Genomic DNA, 17,907 nt, shown 5'->3' on the forward strand with positions numbered 1-17,907 from the left:
AAAATTGTACTATCAGGAACAGGTGTTAGACATAAAGCGTACTTAGAAGAGGAAATCTTTTTTTGGGGATGTAAACCTTAGGCAAGTGGTTTCTTCTTATGAATAGAAAGTTTCTGTCTCATTATCGCTATCATGGCCCTTCCACTTCCTAACCATTTATTTCATCTAGTAACCAAACATACCTAGTCAGTTCTCTTCACCTGTTGAAATATACTTTTTAGTACCTCCTTATGCAGCAGACACTATGGGGGTTGGGATCTAGGAAGCCTATCCATAAAGTTCAAAGTATAACATAACAGTCTTTGTCTATCAACATGAACCCATCTATTCCCTAGATCATCATACACCCTGTGTATGACAAAGGTTCTGCTGTATTCTTATACATCCCCATATTCTGCTTCCCAATCCCAGAGTTGTTACTGAAGAGATATTCCTTGTCTTGTAGATATAATGAATATCATTATTATATAAGAAATTGTGCAAAGCCCATATCTCGCATAGCCTGCTAATCGAGAAACCCGTCTATGCCTCAAGGCCAGTCTATACCGGGGGTCTGCCATTGACCTCCAGGAAGCCTAGTCCCATAGGACATGTAGCTCTAGTCCGGGATAATGACAGACGTCATGTCACACCGACGACACTGGAGTTGATGTGGCAGGAAGGACAGAAAGGAAGAAAGGAAGGAAAAACCAAGCAAGCAAGCAAGAAAGAAAGAAAGAAAGAAAGAAAGAAAGAGAGAGAAATAAAGAAAGGAAGAAAGAAAGATAGATAGAAAGAGAGAAAAAGAAAGAAAGAAAGAAAGAAAGAAAGGAAGGAAGGAAGAAAGAAAGAAAGAAAGAAAGAAAGGACAAACCTAAGTTGAAAGTTTACTGGGGAAAGGGTTAGAGCACTCTGCATGCCACCCTGCAGAGGAAGTCTTGAGGCTGTTTTTATCTGATACAGCTAATAAGGACCACCATCCCCCATTGTTGTTCACATCTTGTTTGGAAGGTCCTGAGCTGGCCCTTCCAGAGTCTCCCACTGCCATTCTCCTTCTCTCTTGACCCCAGGTAGGCCACCATCATTATCTTAATGGCACATCAGGAACTTAGGCTGCCTACCCATTGTTCTATGGCCTTTCTTTTGTGGTCTGTTTGTCCTGCCAAAAGATCACCTTATGCCTAATAGCTTCACTGGCAACTGCCATCATACTCCAAATCCTAGGTCTTTTTAGTGTTTTTCCTTCAGCACAATGGAGACAGGCTGGTGTCCGGACATCTGGCTCAGACCTTGGTTATTCCTCAGCTTACTTTGGGCAGTGCAGCAGCTCTCAGAGAAGAAAGCAGCCAGCGACAGCCAGCACAGGCTTCCCAGAATCATGCTGAGTGGAAAGAGAAGATGATGAAACTGTACACCAGTCAGGGTGAGTTTAGCCATCTGGAAGTTTCTTTCTTGCTCATGTTTCAGGCCTTACCAACGATAAAGCCTTTTAAGCAAGAATGGGCAACTCAGCCTACATGGGACCATGAGGCTGAATGAGTTGTTCTGGCCTTGGTTGGGAAGGGAACTGAAGCCGCCTGCAGTAGTAGATGGACGGCTTCAGCCTGGGCAGGAGGCAGAATCCTCAGATCTTAAACCTGGAAGGTAAGAATGAGGGGTTTGTCAGGCCTGAGAAAGAACACAGGGACAATGAGCAGAGGGGAGAGCCGCAGGGTGTACCGCCAGTCCCTTCTGGCTAAGCAAAGGAGATGATCCCAACAGAGCAGGTCCTGTAAGATTCTCTGACTCCCAGGGTGTCCATCTAGCACCAGGAAGCCCTCCAGAATAGAAAGCAAGGAGCACAAGGCTAAGGCCCTGCCTGTGGTTCCTATCTCCACAAGAACAAGTCTAGATGGCTGAAGACTTAGTCTTTACTCAGAACGTATGAATTCATGGTTCCAGCTGTGAATTCAGGAGCTTCCTGACATCAGTTTCAAGCATCATGTGCCCAATGTCGGTAATGTGACAACAGTTGCCAAGAAACGTATCAGAGCAGCTCCTCACAGTGACTGGGTGTCTTGTTCTCACAGCCCTGGCTCTTCTCCCCTTTTGACATGGTCTTTCCTGTCCTCACTGCTGGGCTCCACAGGAACATTTTGTGTGAAGTGTCATTCACATCCTTGACTACTAGATGTTGAGAGAAATAATGTCGAGAAAATATTCTGTTCTTTTCAGGCTGGGGCAACATTTCCAATCACAGGTAGATTTTTGTTCTGGTCCACCGCAGGAAATTAGGGAGGCAGACAAACAAGTGTCCGCGTACTTTCTCCTCACACACTCCTCTTTCTTCTTCATATACCCCTTCCAGTGAATAAAGTCTGAGAACCAAAACTGGCCCACCTTGGATCCCCTGCCTTGACTTTCTGATCTTTTTCCAAATCATAGAGAGGAGAGCGAATACTTGCCAGACCCTAGGACATGAGCCATGAATGTGTCATCTTGGGGTGTTTCTCAGTTTCCTGTATCTACTGCCTCCTTCATATGGTTACACACTGAGTCCCCAGGTTGCCTCCTGACCTTGCAATGATCAGGATGACTAGGAGGCATGACTAAATCATGGGTAACATCTTAGTTGCTCTGTGACTTAGAAGCTACTTATTCAGTCTCTCTGGGCCTTTCGTTTCTTGTGTACAATGAGGATGGCAACAATGCTTATGATATGGAGTCACAATAATAGTGAAGTAAATATATAAATGTACAGATATGTGGAGAACGTGTGTGTGTGTGTGAATGTGTATGTATGTCTTGCTATGTAACATGGGCTAAAAAAAAACATGAACTAAATAGCCCAGGGTGGCCTCACATTACAGATGGCTGTTAGTAGTTACTGCGAACTTAACTCAGTTCCTATGACTAAGAGAACTATCGAAATCAATAGTTGTATCATATTATTTCAGGTTTTATTTTATTTTTATGTGTATGGGTATTTTATCTCAGTGTTTTTTTTGTGGATTTGCCCACATAAATCATAAGATGGTGTCAGTTTGCTTGGAATTAGATAACAGGCCATTGTGAGTCACCATTTGGGATCTGGGAACTGAAGTCAGGTCTTTTGCAAGAGCCATCCCCTCAGCCCCACCTCAGCGTATATATTTTACTTTTCATTTTTCCTTATTTTTAAATTTTTCATTCATTTTTGTCATATTTTCTCCCTTCCCTAACTTTTCCCAACTTAACATTATGCTCTTTCTCATGCTTAAAACAAACAAAACAGTCTGTTTATAAGTCAAAGACAAAACCATGGAGTCCTATTTATCCTGGAAATGACTGGGCAGGGGGCCTGTTCTGGGCTGTGTTTGCTATACCTAGTGTCACTCCATTGAGAAAATTGTTTTCATTCTCCAAGCAGCTATCAATCACAAATAGCTATTTGGTTTGCAGTAGGGCTTTGTGGCCACTTCCCCTCCTCCATGCTGGGATTTTACCTGGCTTGAGCTCCTGCAGATCTCGTGCGTGATGTCACAGTCTCTGTGAGGTCCTATGTGCATCAGCTCTGTTTGGTCTGGAGATTGATGCTTCTTTGTAGTCATCCACCACCTCAGGAGATTCAGATAGATGCAGCATCCGTGGGTCCTCAACCGTGAGAGAGTGGGCTATCACTGATGCAAGTGCTTTAGAATCACCCTGTTTCTATAAACGCCTTACCCACAATTTGGTCTGACATGGGCTCCCTACCCAGGAAAAGTGTCACACAATTCCATCACGGTGCTGTTAATGGGGACCGCGGCACATGGTGGAGACTCCTCATGTGGCAATGGACAGGATGCAAAGCTTACAGATCAGATTCAGTGAGTGCTAAGTGTAAAAGCCTTTAAAGGCCCTGCCCTCATGCTACAGGCTTGGGATGCTCCCCACAGTCCTCCAACAGTACCACCTGCTGGGGGCTAAGTGCTCAAAGAGGAGACTTGCATACCCCACCAACAATCTAAGTAGACTAACCTAAACTGAGAACAGAAACTGTTCCCAGCAACTAGCAGTAAATGATTCTAAAGGCAGTGACAGGTTCACAACTGTCGCCAGCATCTTTTTCTTCTACTTTAAAGAGAATTGCTTATTTTTATTTTACGTGCGTGAGTGTTTGGCCTGCATGATATAGGCCTGTGTACGGGTGCCAGGTCCCCTGGAATTTTAGTGACAGCCAGCTGCGAGCTGCCATGTGGGTACTGGGAATTGAACCCGGGTCTTCTGGAAGAGCAGTCAGTGATGCTGACTGCTGAGCCATCCTCCCAGCCCTCAAACACACTTCTTAATCTCTCTATCTTACTGATAAGGTATTACTGTTCTTGCTTTTGTAACTGTTCAGAAAATATTTATCCTTAATTAGTAGTGTTTGATGCATTAAGAGCTAATGTATCTGTTATGTTCTATTCTTTATCATTTGCAATTGTATCCCCCTCATATTTTGTTTCTCTAATTCTTATTTTTATATTTTAGCTTTAGAGCATTTTCATTTCTCATCAGCCTTTCTGATATGTTTTAGTGATTATAACTTATATGTTCTTACTATTTTATAGTCTACAGAGTATTGCTTTTTGTCGCCTTTGCCCAGAAAGTAAATCCTGATGTTAGGTGTGGTGCCTCACACCTGTAATCCCAGGGCTCAGGAAGTGGAAGCAAAGGGTTTGACATGAGTTTGAGGCCAGCCGGGGACACATGGTGAGGTTCAGTAAAGTATGGGTTTCAGGGTGAAACCATATTTTAAAAGTAAAATATTTAACAATAGAAATACATTTGCCGTTTTCTAGTACTCTTTATTCTACAATAAACTGTGGTTAGTTCATGTGCATATATGTTAAACATACCTAAAATATCATTATTTGCTTTTTAGAATTCACATATATTTTACATTTTCTCCACATGTATTTATGCATGTGTGTCATGGAGTTAGCAGGCTACTTTTAGGAGTCACTTCTTTCTTTTCACTGTACCCAGGAAGGCAAACTCAGGCCATTGTGCTTGGTGCAAGCATCTGTAGGCACAGGGCCATCTTGCCAGGCACTGTGTGTATTATAAAGAAAAATGTGGAAGTAGGGAACTTGGTATTAAGATGACATTCATGTGTTCTATTGTCTTTATTTGCACCAAAGGATATTGTTGTTTCTGGTCTTTTTCTTCAACCAGAAGAATTTCTGATTGTTTATATTTGTGTATTCCTCTTGTTCCCAGGACTCTTACTTTTCTTTCTTTCTGAAAACATCTCTGTCACCTTCAGGCATGGAGAATGTTATCAATGGATAAGAGACTGAGTTAACTTTTTCTGTCACCACCTTTTAGCGGAAGTTGCTCTCTTGTTAGGGAAGCTTGGCCAATCACTTTTGGCTGGTTGTGGCTGCCTGCAGCCAGGGAAGAAAACCTGGGAATCCAGCTGCCCTTGCTCTCTTTTGCACTCTTCTTGCTGCATTAGCCAGACCGGTTTTGGACGTGGGAAACTTTACCTGGTCGCGTGAGTTAATCCTTTTCAATTATTAAATTATATCTGTTTTTTTCAGCTGGTCTGCTTAATTCTAGCTTATTGGTAAAATATGCCCTCACTCTCTTCTAGGGTCCAAGGTCACTGATGAGAAAGTTCCAGCTTTTTTAATAAAACACATCATACTTGATGTGCTAGCACCTCAAGTGGATGGAGGTGAGTGGCCATCTTTTCAATACGTGTTCTTGGGATTTTCGGCTATCCATGTATACAAATGAGGCTATTTTCACTCACTTTTTCCACACACACGAAAAATCAATTCCATGGTACCTTTAAAGGAAGTCATGGTAGATCAATTCACCTTATACCTTCAGTAGTATTAGAAAGCCCAAGAGACGGGAGGACTTCGGTGGCTCTGAGAAAAGAGAATGTACATTAGAGACAGGCATTGGCATACCATGACACAGCAGAATACTGTTGTTCAGCGACCTGTATTCCTAAGAGTGGATTTACACTTTCATTTTGTGGTTATCACTATGGTTTTGGTTTTACTTTTTGATTCAGTGTTTCATTATGTAGCCCAGACTAGTCCGGAATGTGCCTTCCCTTGTCCATGCCTGCCAACAGGGTGGGCCACAGTAGGAGTTTCTGGTGCTGTTATAAAACACTCCAACAAAAAATCAGCTTAGAGAAGAAAGGGTTTATTTGCACAGGCTTCCAAGTCACAGTTCATCCCTGGGAAATGAGGGAAGGAACACAAGGCAGGAACCTGGAGGAGGGAAGCCTGGAAGGAAGAGCCTTGTTTCTTTGTCCCTTCTCTGGCTTACTCATAGTCTCATGCTTCGCTGGTACTTTTTTCTAACCCAGAGCCTTTGACCTAGGAATGGTATTGCCTACAGCGTTCGGGACCTCTTATGTGAGTTAATAATCAAGGAAACCACACAGATGTGCCCAAAGACCAACCACCTAATCTGATGTAGGCAGTTTCTCATTAGAGGATTCCCTCTCAGTAGACACTTTGGTAAGTCGACAAATAACTAGGACAGCCAGCATGCCTGTGGGGCTTCCATTTCTGGAGGGAGCTTTTATAAAATGAACAATATACAACATGAAGAAATTGATGTTTTCTGCAACCTTGACGGAGGTGATCTACTTCAGAGAAGAACTTCTTATGGAAGCCTTATCAAGGTGTAGTGTGCACATGCCCTTCCCAAATGTGACTCCATTGAGATAAAGACAGGAGGGAAGGATGCAACACACTAACATTTCATTTTACCCTAGAAATCTAAGAAATAATTTCTCAGCACAAACTACACACACACACACACACACACACACACACACACTCACAGAGAGAGAGAGAGAGACAGAGACACACACACACACACGACATGGTCTTACATGAAAGCCACGTGAACCACTGTTGTATGAATTAGGCTCCTCGCGGGATTTTGTAATGGACAATGGTAAAGAGTAATGGTAAAAGGTAAGGAAATCTCAATAAACCATGGATTCAGTAATTACGAATGCCTTGATTGGCTCAGTTTTGACACATCTACTCAAAGTAGTAACAAAACAATCAAACAGCTGCATGACATTTGTGAATATTCTGTCTTTTTTTTGCAACTTTTCCGTAAAATATAAATCTCTAAAATTAAAAAAAATTCTTAAAAGGAAGTGGCCTTATGGTGGTTAGAGGCTCTCCATGCTGGGTATGTGACACACTGAACATTATGGATGGTTCAAATGTGAGGTTTAAGGTGTCTGGTTTATCCCCCATTTGGGAATATGCTGTCTTAGTTTTAAATTGTAATCACTGTGTTCAAAGTCAAGTTGAAAAGATTTATTTAAGTATACAGATGTAGTCCTTTGTGAAAGGAACTCAAGGAAGGAATCTTGAAGCAGGAATCAAAGCAGAGGTGTAGCAGAATAATACAAACCCAGAGATAAGTATTGGGGTCCAAGCTGAAGATCAGAAAAGCAAAGCAGCAAAGCACTAGAGAGACCTCTTACCCTACCAAGTGTTCAGACTCAAAGGGTGGAGTCCTGACTCCACGAATCCTCAGACTCCACACTCCAGTGAGTGCCTGTCTCTTCTCCTTTATATTCCTCTCTCTGCTCAGCATATTGCTCCTGTCTCCAACTCCCTCTTGCTGGGATTAAAAGGGTGTGAATCCCAAACACTGAGATTAAAGGTGTAAACCAACACCACCTGTATGTTTCTGTACTAATCTTGTATATTCCAGGATAGCCTGGAACTCACAGAGAATGCCTGCCTCTGTGTCCCCAGTCCTGGGATTATAGTTGTCTGACACCCCCCCTCCTGTGTAGCTGAGGAGTGTGGCTGCTTTGCCCGCTGATCTTCAGGCAAGCTTTATTCATTTAAACACAAATATACCAGTATACAGAGGCCAGTGCGGGAATGCTGCTTACTGCCTTGCTTTCCATGGCTTACTTACCTTCCTTGTTATACACCCTACCACCACCTGCCTGCTGAAGTTTATTTATACAAGGGCGTTGGGCTAGAGATGGGTGTCATTAGACTCTCACCTGAGATTCCAGCTTCTCCTTGAAGCATCTCCTTTTCAGCCCTGTGAGATTCTGTCCCAGTTATATGTGGTTCTGTAGCCTCTGGAGACTCTAGAGTACCGAGAGTGTAGAAGGTCGATTGACAGGGCAGGCACTTCCATCTATCCAGCTACAGAGAAGGAATCCTTCTTCCATGCCACAGTCAGTCGCTGCTCTGCACCTCTAAGTAATCCCTCATCCGTTAGCTGTAAGTTTTAAACTCTTTGACTCACCAAGTTGGGTTTTGGTGGAATAATACCTTGGTCTGTTGGAGGCCTAGCTGATTTGGGAAACACTTAACTCTCAGGGTCGAAGTTAAAGTTTTTAGAATATAGCCACTTTTTTTTAGTACATCCACTTTTTTAAAAACTACATGTCTGATTATCTTGTATCCCAAATTAAACTTCATCCTAGCATCTGAAGGATAGCTCAGTTAGCAAGGTGTTCTCTTTGCAAGCATGAGGACACAAATTCCACCCCCAGAATCTAAGTAAAAACTCCAGTTCTGGTAGTGTGTACTTAAAATCCAGCACAAAACTGTGCAGTCATAATGTTCCTTGGGTTTACCAGTCAGACCACTTACCCCATTTTGTCAACTTCAGGCCAATAAAGACCCTGTCTCAGAAAAAAAGTGGACAGCACATGCGAAAACACACCCATAGATGTCCTTAGGCATCTACCAAAAGTGTGCACAGGAACCCACACCCACCCACGCACACCACTGCCACACACACACCTATATTTGATCACCCTGTGTGGTTATTCTCTTCCCTGGATACGCTGTGAAATCATACTAGGATCTTACATATCCCACACATCACTACAACCTCACAACAACCTCCCCCCAACAGGCAGAGGATGGAGTGAGTGAGAGAGAGGGACGGAGGAAGGGAGAGTGGGATAGAGGGAGAGAGGGAGAGGGAGGGAGAGGGAGAGGGAGGGAGGGAGGGAAGGAGAGGGAGAGGGAGAGAGGAAGAGAGGAAGAGAGGGAGAGAGAGAGACAGAGAGAGAGAGAGAGAGAAAGAGAGAGAGAGAGAGAGAGAATGAATTATGTACCTTATGCCCAAGGTCTAATTTGATTAGCCTGAAAGGAGGTCCAGGTATCAGTGCTAAGAAATCAGGTGACACTGCTCAAGCTAATTCCGGCCTCCTGACTCCTACTTCCAGTTTCCTTGCGGGTTTTCTTACTAAGTGGAGAGGATCTCTCTTTTTCTCTGCTGTTGACCTTACCAGCAGTCTCTTCCCTCCTTTCTCTCTTTCTTCCTTTCATCTTTCTGTTTCTTTCTTTCATTCATTTGTTCATTTGATCCTTCTTGTTTTCAAAAGAGAAGAATTCCAATAGGATGCAGTAGTTGGTCAAGTACTCAAGAGTGTAAGCACAGGAATCAAGGAGACAAAGCAAACTGGCCAAGTTGAGATGCAGCATCCTAGATTCTATTGTGCACATGACCTAAAAGTCTCTTCTTACTGTACTTCTCTCCGTTGTGCTCCCCCTAGGATGGATACTTCTAGAAAAACATTGTGCTTTTCTGAGAAGTCCAGCTTACTTAAAATTCAATCTGTTATAAGTAAGTAGGTGTATAAGATGCAAGAATATGTAAAGAAGTTTAAGAAACAGCTAAAGTTTGTCAGTTATGGTGGTACATGCCATTAATCCTAGCACTCTGAAGGCAGAGACACATGAATCTCTGAGTTCTTGGCCAGTCTGGTTTATAGAGAATGGTTCAGGATATTCAGGGCTACACAGAGAAACTCAGAAAAAAGAAGGAAGGTAGAAATTAAAAAAATGAAGAAAGGAAGGAAGGGAGAGAGAGGCAGAGAGAGAGAGAGAGAGAGAAAGAGAGAGAGAGAGAGAGAGAGAGAGAGAGAGAGAGAGAGAGAGAGAGAGAACAAAGCTGAGTTGAAAGTTTACTAGGGGATGTGGTTAGAACACTCTGCATGCCACCCTGCAGAGGAAGTCTTGAGACTATTTTAATCTGATCCAGCTATTATGGACCACGGCACCCATTGTTGGTCACATCCTGTTTGGAAGGACCTGAGCTGGGCCATCCCTAGACTCCCACTGCCATTCTCCTACTCTCCTGACCTCAGGTAGGCCACCACATTAACTTTATGTCACTTAGGACCCTAGGCTGCCTACCCATTGTTCTATGGCATGTCTTTTGTGGTCTGTTGGTCCTCCCAGAGCTCACGTTATGCCTAATAGCTTCAGTGGCAACTGCCATCATACTCAAATCCTAGGTCTTTTTGTGTTTTTCCTTCAGCACAATGGAGACAGGCTGATGTCCAGACATCTGGCTCAGATCTTTGTTATTCCTTAGCTCATTTGGGGAAGTGCACCAGCTCTCAGAGAAGAAAGCAGCCAGCAACAGCCAGCACAGGCTTCCCAAAATCATGCTGAGTGGAAAGAGAAGATGATGAAACTGTACACCAGTCAGGGTGAGACTAGCCATCTGGAAGTTACTTTCTTGCTCATGTTTCAGGCCTGACCAACAAAAGCATTTTAAGCAAGAGTGGGCAACACAGCCTACCTAGGACCATTGCAACCAATCATTTGGGGTGGCCGTGGTCGGAAGGGCACTGAAGCCGACTGCAGTAGGAGATGGACGGCTTCAGCCTGGGAAGGAGGCAGAATCCTCAGACCTTAAAACTGGAAGGTAAGAATGAGGGGTTAGTCAGGCCTGAGAAAGGCCCCAGGGATGCTGAACAGAGGGGAGAGCAGCAGGTTGTACTACCTTTCCCTGTTGGCCAAGGAAAGGAGATGGTCCCTACAGAGCAGGTCCTATAAGATTCTCTGAGTCCCAGGGGTGCCCATCTTGAGCGCGGAAGCCCTCCAGTATAGAAAGAAGGAAGCACAGGGCTAAGGCCCTTTCTGTGGTTCCTATCTTCACAAGACCAAGGCTAGATGGGTGGAGACTTGGTCTCTACCTGGAACACATGAATTCATGGATCCAGCTCTAGTTTCAGGAGCTTTGTGACATCAGTTTTCTGTAACATAGCGCCCACTGTGGATAACGTGAAAACAGTTGCCAGGAAACGCATCAGAGAAGCTAGTCACAGTGACTGGCTGTGTCTCCTTCTTACAGCCCTGCCTCTTCTCCCCTTCTGCTCATGGTCCTTCCTGTCCTCACTGCTGGGCCCCACAGGAACATTTTGTGTGAGGTGCCATTCATATCTACAACCACTAGATGTCCACAGAGATACTGGTGAGAAGCTTTTCTGTTCTTTTCAGGCTGGGCCAACATTTCCAATCACAGGTAGATTTTGTTCTGGTCCACTGCAGGAAATTAGGGAGGCAGACAAACAAGTGTCCGCGTACTCTCTCCTCACACACTCATCTCTCTCTTTCATATACCCCTTCCAGTGAATAAAGTCTGAGAACCAGTATCTGGCCCTCCTGGGATCCCCTGCCTTGACTTTCTGATCCTTTTCCAAATAAAAGAACTGAGAGTGAGTAGTTGCCAGAGTCTATGAAATGAGCTGGGAATGTGCCATTTTGGGTGTTTCTCAGTCTCCTGTATCTACTGCCTCCTTCATATGGTTACATAGTGACGGCCCATGTTGCCTCCTGACCTCACAATAATCAGGATGACTAGGAGGCATGACTAAATCATGGGTAACATCTTAGTTGCTCTGTGACTTGGGAGCTACTTATTTACCCTCTCTGGGCATTTCGCTTCTTGTGTACAATGTAAATGGCAACAATACTTATGATATCTAGTCACTCTAATGGTGAAGTAAATGTATGTGGAGAACATGTGTGTGTGTGTGTGTGTGTTTGTGTCTGTCTGTCTTGGTATGTAACATGGGTTAAATAGCCCAGAGTGTCCTCACAGTCACAGATGGCTGTTAGTAGTTTCTGCAAACTGATCTCATGTCCTTTGGCTAAAAGCACTATCCAGATCAAAAGATATATCTTATTATTATTATTTCAGCTTTTGTTTATTTTAATTTTATGTGTATGGATATTTTCCCTGCGTGGGTGTCTGTGGATTTGCCCACTGAGGTCATAAGATGCTGTCATATCCCATGGAACTGGAATAACATGCAGTTGTGAGCCACCATTTGGGGTCTTGGGACTGAAGTCAGGTCCTCTGCAGGAGCCATCTCCTCAGCGCCTCCTCATCATATATATTTTTCTTTTAATTTTTCCTTATTTTTAAATTTTACATTTTTTATCATATTCCCCCCTTCCCCAACTCCTCCCAACTTAACATTATACTGTTTCTCTTGCTTAAAACAAACAAAACAGTCCTTTTATAAGTCAACAACAAAACTGTGGAGTCCTATTTATACTGGAAACTACTGGGCATGGGGCCTGTTCTCGGGTTTCTTTGCCATACCCAGTGTCACTAAAGTGAGAAAGCAGCTATCCATCACAAACAGCTACTTGCTAGGTGTTGGGCTTTGTGGCCACTTCCCCTCCTCCAGGCTGGAATTTTATCTGGCTTGAGCTCCTGCAGATCCCGTGAGTGATCTCACAGTCTCTGTGATGTCCTATGTGCATCAGCTCTGTTGGGTCTGGAGAACGATGTTCCTTTGGAGTCATCCACTACCTCCGGAGATTCAGATAGATGTAGACTTCGTGAGTCATCACCCATGACCGAGTGGGCTTTTAGTGATGCAAGTGCTTTAGAATCACCCCTGTTTGTACACCCACACACTGAGACAATGGGGATGTTCTACTGGGAACTCACCAAGGCCAGCTGGCCTGGGCCTGGTAAAGCCTGGGACAAAACCGGAGTCTCTGAATATAGCGTACAATGAGGACTACTGAGAACTCAAGAACAATGGCAATGGGTTTCTGATCCTACTGCACGCACTGGCTTTGTGGGAGCCTAGGCAGTTTGGATGCTCAACTTACTAGACCTGGATGGAGGTGGGGGTTCCTTTGACTTCCCACAGGACAGGGAACCCTGATTGCTTTTCGGGCTGAGGATTGGGGGTCTGAATTGGGGAGGCGGAGGGAAATGGGAGGCATAGGCGGGGAAGAGACAGAAATCTTTAATAAATAAACAAATTAAAAAAAAAAAGAATCACCCCTGTTTGTGTAAACTCTTCATTCACAATTTGATCTGGCATGGGTTCCCTACCCAGTAATAATGTCACACAATGCCACGACGGTGCTGTTAATGGTGACTGTGGCACATGGTGGAGACTCCTCATGTGGCAATAGACAGGATGCCAAGCTTACATATCAGATTCAGTGAGTGGTAAGTGTAACAGCCTTAAAGGCCCTGCCCTCATGCTACATGCCTGGGATGCTCCCCACAGTCTTTCAACAGTGCCACCTGCTGGGGGCTAAGTGCTCAAACAGCAAACTTGCAAACTCCACCAACAATCTAAGTAGACTAAACTGAACTGAGGGCAGCAGCTATTCCCAGCAACCAGCCCTGACTAAATGAGCAGTAAATGATTATAAAGGCTGTGACAGCATCACCACTGTCGCCAGCATCTTTTTATTCTACTTTAAGGAGAATAACATATTTTTTTTTACATGCGTGATTTTTTGGCTTGCATGATATAGGCCTGTGTGAGGGTGTGTGGGAATATTCTGTCGTAATTTGCAACTTCTCCGTAAAATATAAATTTCTAAAATTTAAAAAAATTTAAAAGCAAGGGGCCTTATGTTGGTTAGGGGCTGTGAATGCAGGGTTTGTGTTACTCTGAATATTATGGATGGCTCAAATGTGAGGTTTAAGGTGTCTGGTTTATCCCACACTTGGGAATATGCTGTCTTAGTTTTAAATTGTAATCACTCTGTTCAAAAGCAAGTTGAAAGGGTTCTTTTAAGTTTACAGCTTTAGTCCATCGGGACAGTAACTCAAGAAAGGGATCTGAAGCAGGAGTCAAAGCAGAGGTGTAGCAGAATAATACAAACCCAGAAACAGGTATTAGGGTCGAATCTGAAGATCAGAAAAGCAAAGCTGCCAACCGCTAGAGAGACCTTTTATCCTACACCAAGCCTTCAGACCAAAAGGGTGAGATCCTATCTCCACAAATCCTAAGACTCCACACTCCTGAGTTCCTGTCTCTTCTCCTTTATATTCCTCCTTCTACTCAGAATATTGCTCCTGTCTGCACCTCCCTAGTGCTGGGATTAAAAGGGTGTGACTCCCAAACACTGAGATTAAAGGTGTGAACCACCACCACCTGGACCTGTTTCTGGATCAATCTTGTACAGCCCAGGGTAGCCTTGAACTCACAGAGTTTTGCCTGCCTCTATCTCCTGAGTCCTGGGATTAAAGTCATGTACTACCACCATGCTGTCCTGTATAGCTGACGAGCGTGGCTGCTTTGCCCGCTCATCAAACTTTATTCATTTAAACACAAATATACCAGTATACAGTGGCCATGGCGGGAATGCTGCTTACTGGCTTGCTGTCCATGGCTCACTCACCATCCTTGTTACACACCCTACCACCACCTGCCTGCTGAAGTTTCTTATAACAAGGGTGTTGGGATTGGGGCAGGTGTTATTGAACTTTCACCTGTGAATCCAGCCTCTCTTTGTGGCATCACCTTTACAGCTGTGTGTGATTCTTTCCCAGTTGCATGTGGTTTCCTCGCCTCTGGAGACTCTAGAGTACCAAGAGTGTGGACGGTTCACTGACATGGCAAGCACTTTCGTCTATGCAGCTACAGAAAAGGAATCCTTCTTCCACACAGCAGTCAGTTGCTGCTTTGCTCCTGTCAGTAATCCCTCATCCATTAGCTGTGAGTTTTAAACTCTTTGGCCCACCAAGTTGGGTTTTGGTGGAATAATACCTTGGTCTGTTGGAGCCCTACCTGATTTGCAAAACACTTAGCACTCAGAACCTAAGTAAATGTTTTCAGAATACACCCCCTCCTTTTTTAAAAAGTACACCCACGTTTAAAAAACCACATTTCTAACTGATTATCTTGTTCCCCAATTAAAAACTTCATCCTAGGATTTGAGGGGATGGCCCAGTTAACAAGGTGCTTGCTTTGCAATCCCCAGAACCTACATAAAACTCTAGTTGTGGAATCCCAGCACAAAACTGTGGAGACGTAATGTTCCTGGTGTTTACCGGTCGGACAGCTTACACTACTTTGTGAGCTTCAGGCCAATGAAAGACTCTGTCTCAGAAAAAAGTGGACAGACCTGAGAAAACACACCCAAAGCTGTTCCTTGGCATCCACCAAAAGTGTGTACAGACACCTGTGTGCGTTCGTGCATGCACACACACCCACACACACACACACACACTAACACACCCCTACATTTGATCATCTGGTGTGGAGGTTCTCCTCCCTGGATAACTCACGAAATCATACTAGGAATTTATATTCCACACACACCAATACTACCTCACAACATACCCCCCCCACACACACAAAGGGTGGGAGAGAGAGTGAGTGAATTTTGGACCTTATGCCCAAAGGCTAATTTGGTTTGCATGAACGGAGGTCCATGTATCATTGCTAAGAAATCAGGTGATATTACCCTATCTAATTCAGGCCTTCTGAATCCTACTTCCAGTTACCTCACTGGTTTTTCTTATTTAGTGGAGAGGATCTCTCTTTTTCTCTGGCCTTGATCTTAGCAGCAGTCTCTTCCTTTCTCTCTTTCTTCCTTTCATCTTTCTGTGTCTTTCTTTCATTCATTTGTTCATTTGATCCTTCTTGTTTTCAAAAAAGAAGAATTCTGATAGGATGCAGTAGTTGGTCAAGTACTCAAGACTATAAGCAGAGCAATCAAGGAGGCAAAGCAACCTGGTCAAGTCGAGATGCAGCAACCTAGATTCTAGTGGGCACAGGACCTAAATTTCTCTTCTCACTGTCTATCTCTCTTTGTCCTCCCCCAAGAATTAATTCTTCTAGGAAAAGTGTGTCCTTTTCTCAGAAGCCCAGCTTATCTAGAATTCATTCTGTTATAAGTAAGTAGGTGTATAAGATGCAAGAATATGTAAAGCAGTTAAGAAACAGCTGAAGTTTTTCAGGTATGGTGCTGCATGCCTTTAATCCCAGTACTCTGGAGGCAGAGGCAAATGAATCTGAGTTCTTGGTCAGTCTGGTTTATAGAGATAGTTCCAGGACAGCCATGGCTACACAGAGAAACTCAGATAAACAAAAAGGAAGGAAGGAAGGAACGAAGGAACGAAGGAAGGAAGGAAGGAAGGAAAGAAGGAAAGAAAGAAAGAAAGAAGGAAGGAAGGAAGGTGCCATGGACCGGCCCAGTGGAGCCACTCAGACCGTGGGAGAAGCAGTGTCTTGGTAACAGGAAGGCACAAGTTAGGCAAGTGACAGACAGACACAACACACAAGAGAGTGGTTGGAATCTGCTGCAATTTTACTGAATTCAGGTTTTCATTATATAGTACTCAAACAACAGACAAATCAGAAGGTCATGTATCATTGGGTGGCACAGTATGAAAGCTTCTTTTAGTCACATCAGCGATATTTAATTATATTACCAGGACAGGTGTTAGACATAAAGCATCCTTAGAAGAGGAAATCTTTTTCTTGGGAATGTAAACCTTAGGCAAGTGGTTTCTTCTTATGAATAGAAAGTTTCTGTCTCATTATCGCTATCATGGCCCTTCCACTTCCTAACCATTTATTTTATCTAGTAACCAAATATACCTAATCAGTTCTCTGCACCTGTTGAAGTATACTTTTTAGTACCTCCTTATGCAGCAGACACTATGGGGGTTGGGATCTAGGAAGCCTATCCATAAAGTTCAAAGTATAACATAACAGTCTTTGTCTATCAACATGAACCCATCTATTCCCTAGATCATCATACACCCTGTGTATGACAAAGGTTCTGCTGTATTCTTATACATCCCCATATTCTGCTTCCCAATCCCAGAGTTGTTACTGAAGAGATATTCCTTGTCTTGTAGATATAATGAATATCATTATTATATAAGAAATTGTGCAAAGCCCATATCTCGCCTAGCCTGCTAATCGAGAAACCCGTCTATGCCTCAAGGCCAGCCTATACCGAGGGTCTGCCATTGACCTCCAGGAAGCCTAGTCCCATAGGACATGTAGCTCTAGTCCGGGATAATGACAGATGTCATGTCACACAGACGACACTGGAGTTGGTGTGGCAGGAAGGACAAAAAAAGAAGAACGGACGGAAAAAAAGAAAGAAAGAAAGAAAGAAAGAAAGAGAGAGAGAAAGATAGATAGAAAGAAAGAAAGAAAGAAAGAAAGAAAGAAAGAAAGAAAGAAAGGACAAACCTAAGTTGAAAGTTTACTGGGGAAAGGGTTAGAGCACTCTGCATTCCACCCTGCAGAGGAAGTCTTGAGGCTGTTTTTATCTGACCCAGCTAATATGGACCACCATCCCCCATTGTTGTTCACATCTTGTTTGGAAGGTCCTGAGCTGGCTCTTCCAGAGTCTCTCACTGCCATTATCCTTTTCTCTTGACCCCAGGTAGGCTACCATTATTATCTTAATGCCACATCAGGACCTTAGGCTGCCTACCCATTGTTCTATGGCCTTTCTTTTGTGGTCTGTTGGTCCTGCCAAGAGATCACCTTATGCCTAATAGCTTCACTGTCAACTGCCATCATATTCAAATCCTAGGTCTTTTTAGTGTTTTTCCTTCAGCACAATGGAGACAGTCTGGTTTCCGGACATCTGGCTCAGATCTTGGTTATTCCTCAGCTCATTTGGGGCAGTGCACCATCTCTCAGAGAAGAAATCAGCCAGCAATAGCCAGCACAGGCTTCCCAGAATCATGCTGAGTGGAAAGAGAAGATGATGAAACTGTACACCAGTCAGGGTGAGTTTAGCCATCTGGAAGTTTCTTTCTTGCTCATGTTTCAGGCCTGACCAACAATAAAGCCTTTTAAGCAAGAACGGACAACTCAGCCTACCTGGGATCATGGACACAGAATGAGTTGTTCTGGCCTTGGTTGGGAAGGGAACTGAA

This window comes from Microtus pennsylvanicus, chromosome X (assembly GCF_037038515.1).
Source record: "Microtus pennsylvanicus isolate mMicPen1 chromosome X, mMicPen1.hap1, whole genome shotgun sequence".
Classification (NCBI taxonomy): Eukaryota; Metazoa; Chordata; class Mammalia; order Rodentia; family Cricetidae; genus Microtus; species Microtus pennsylvanicus.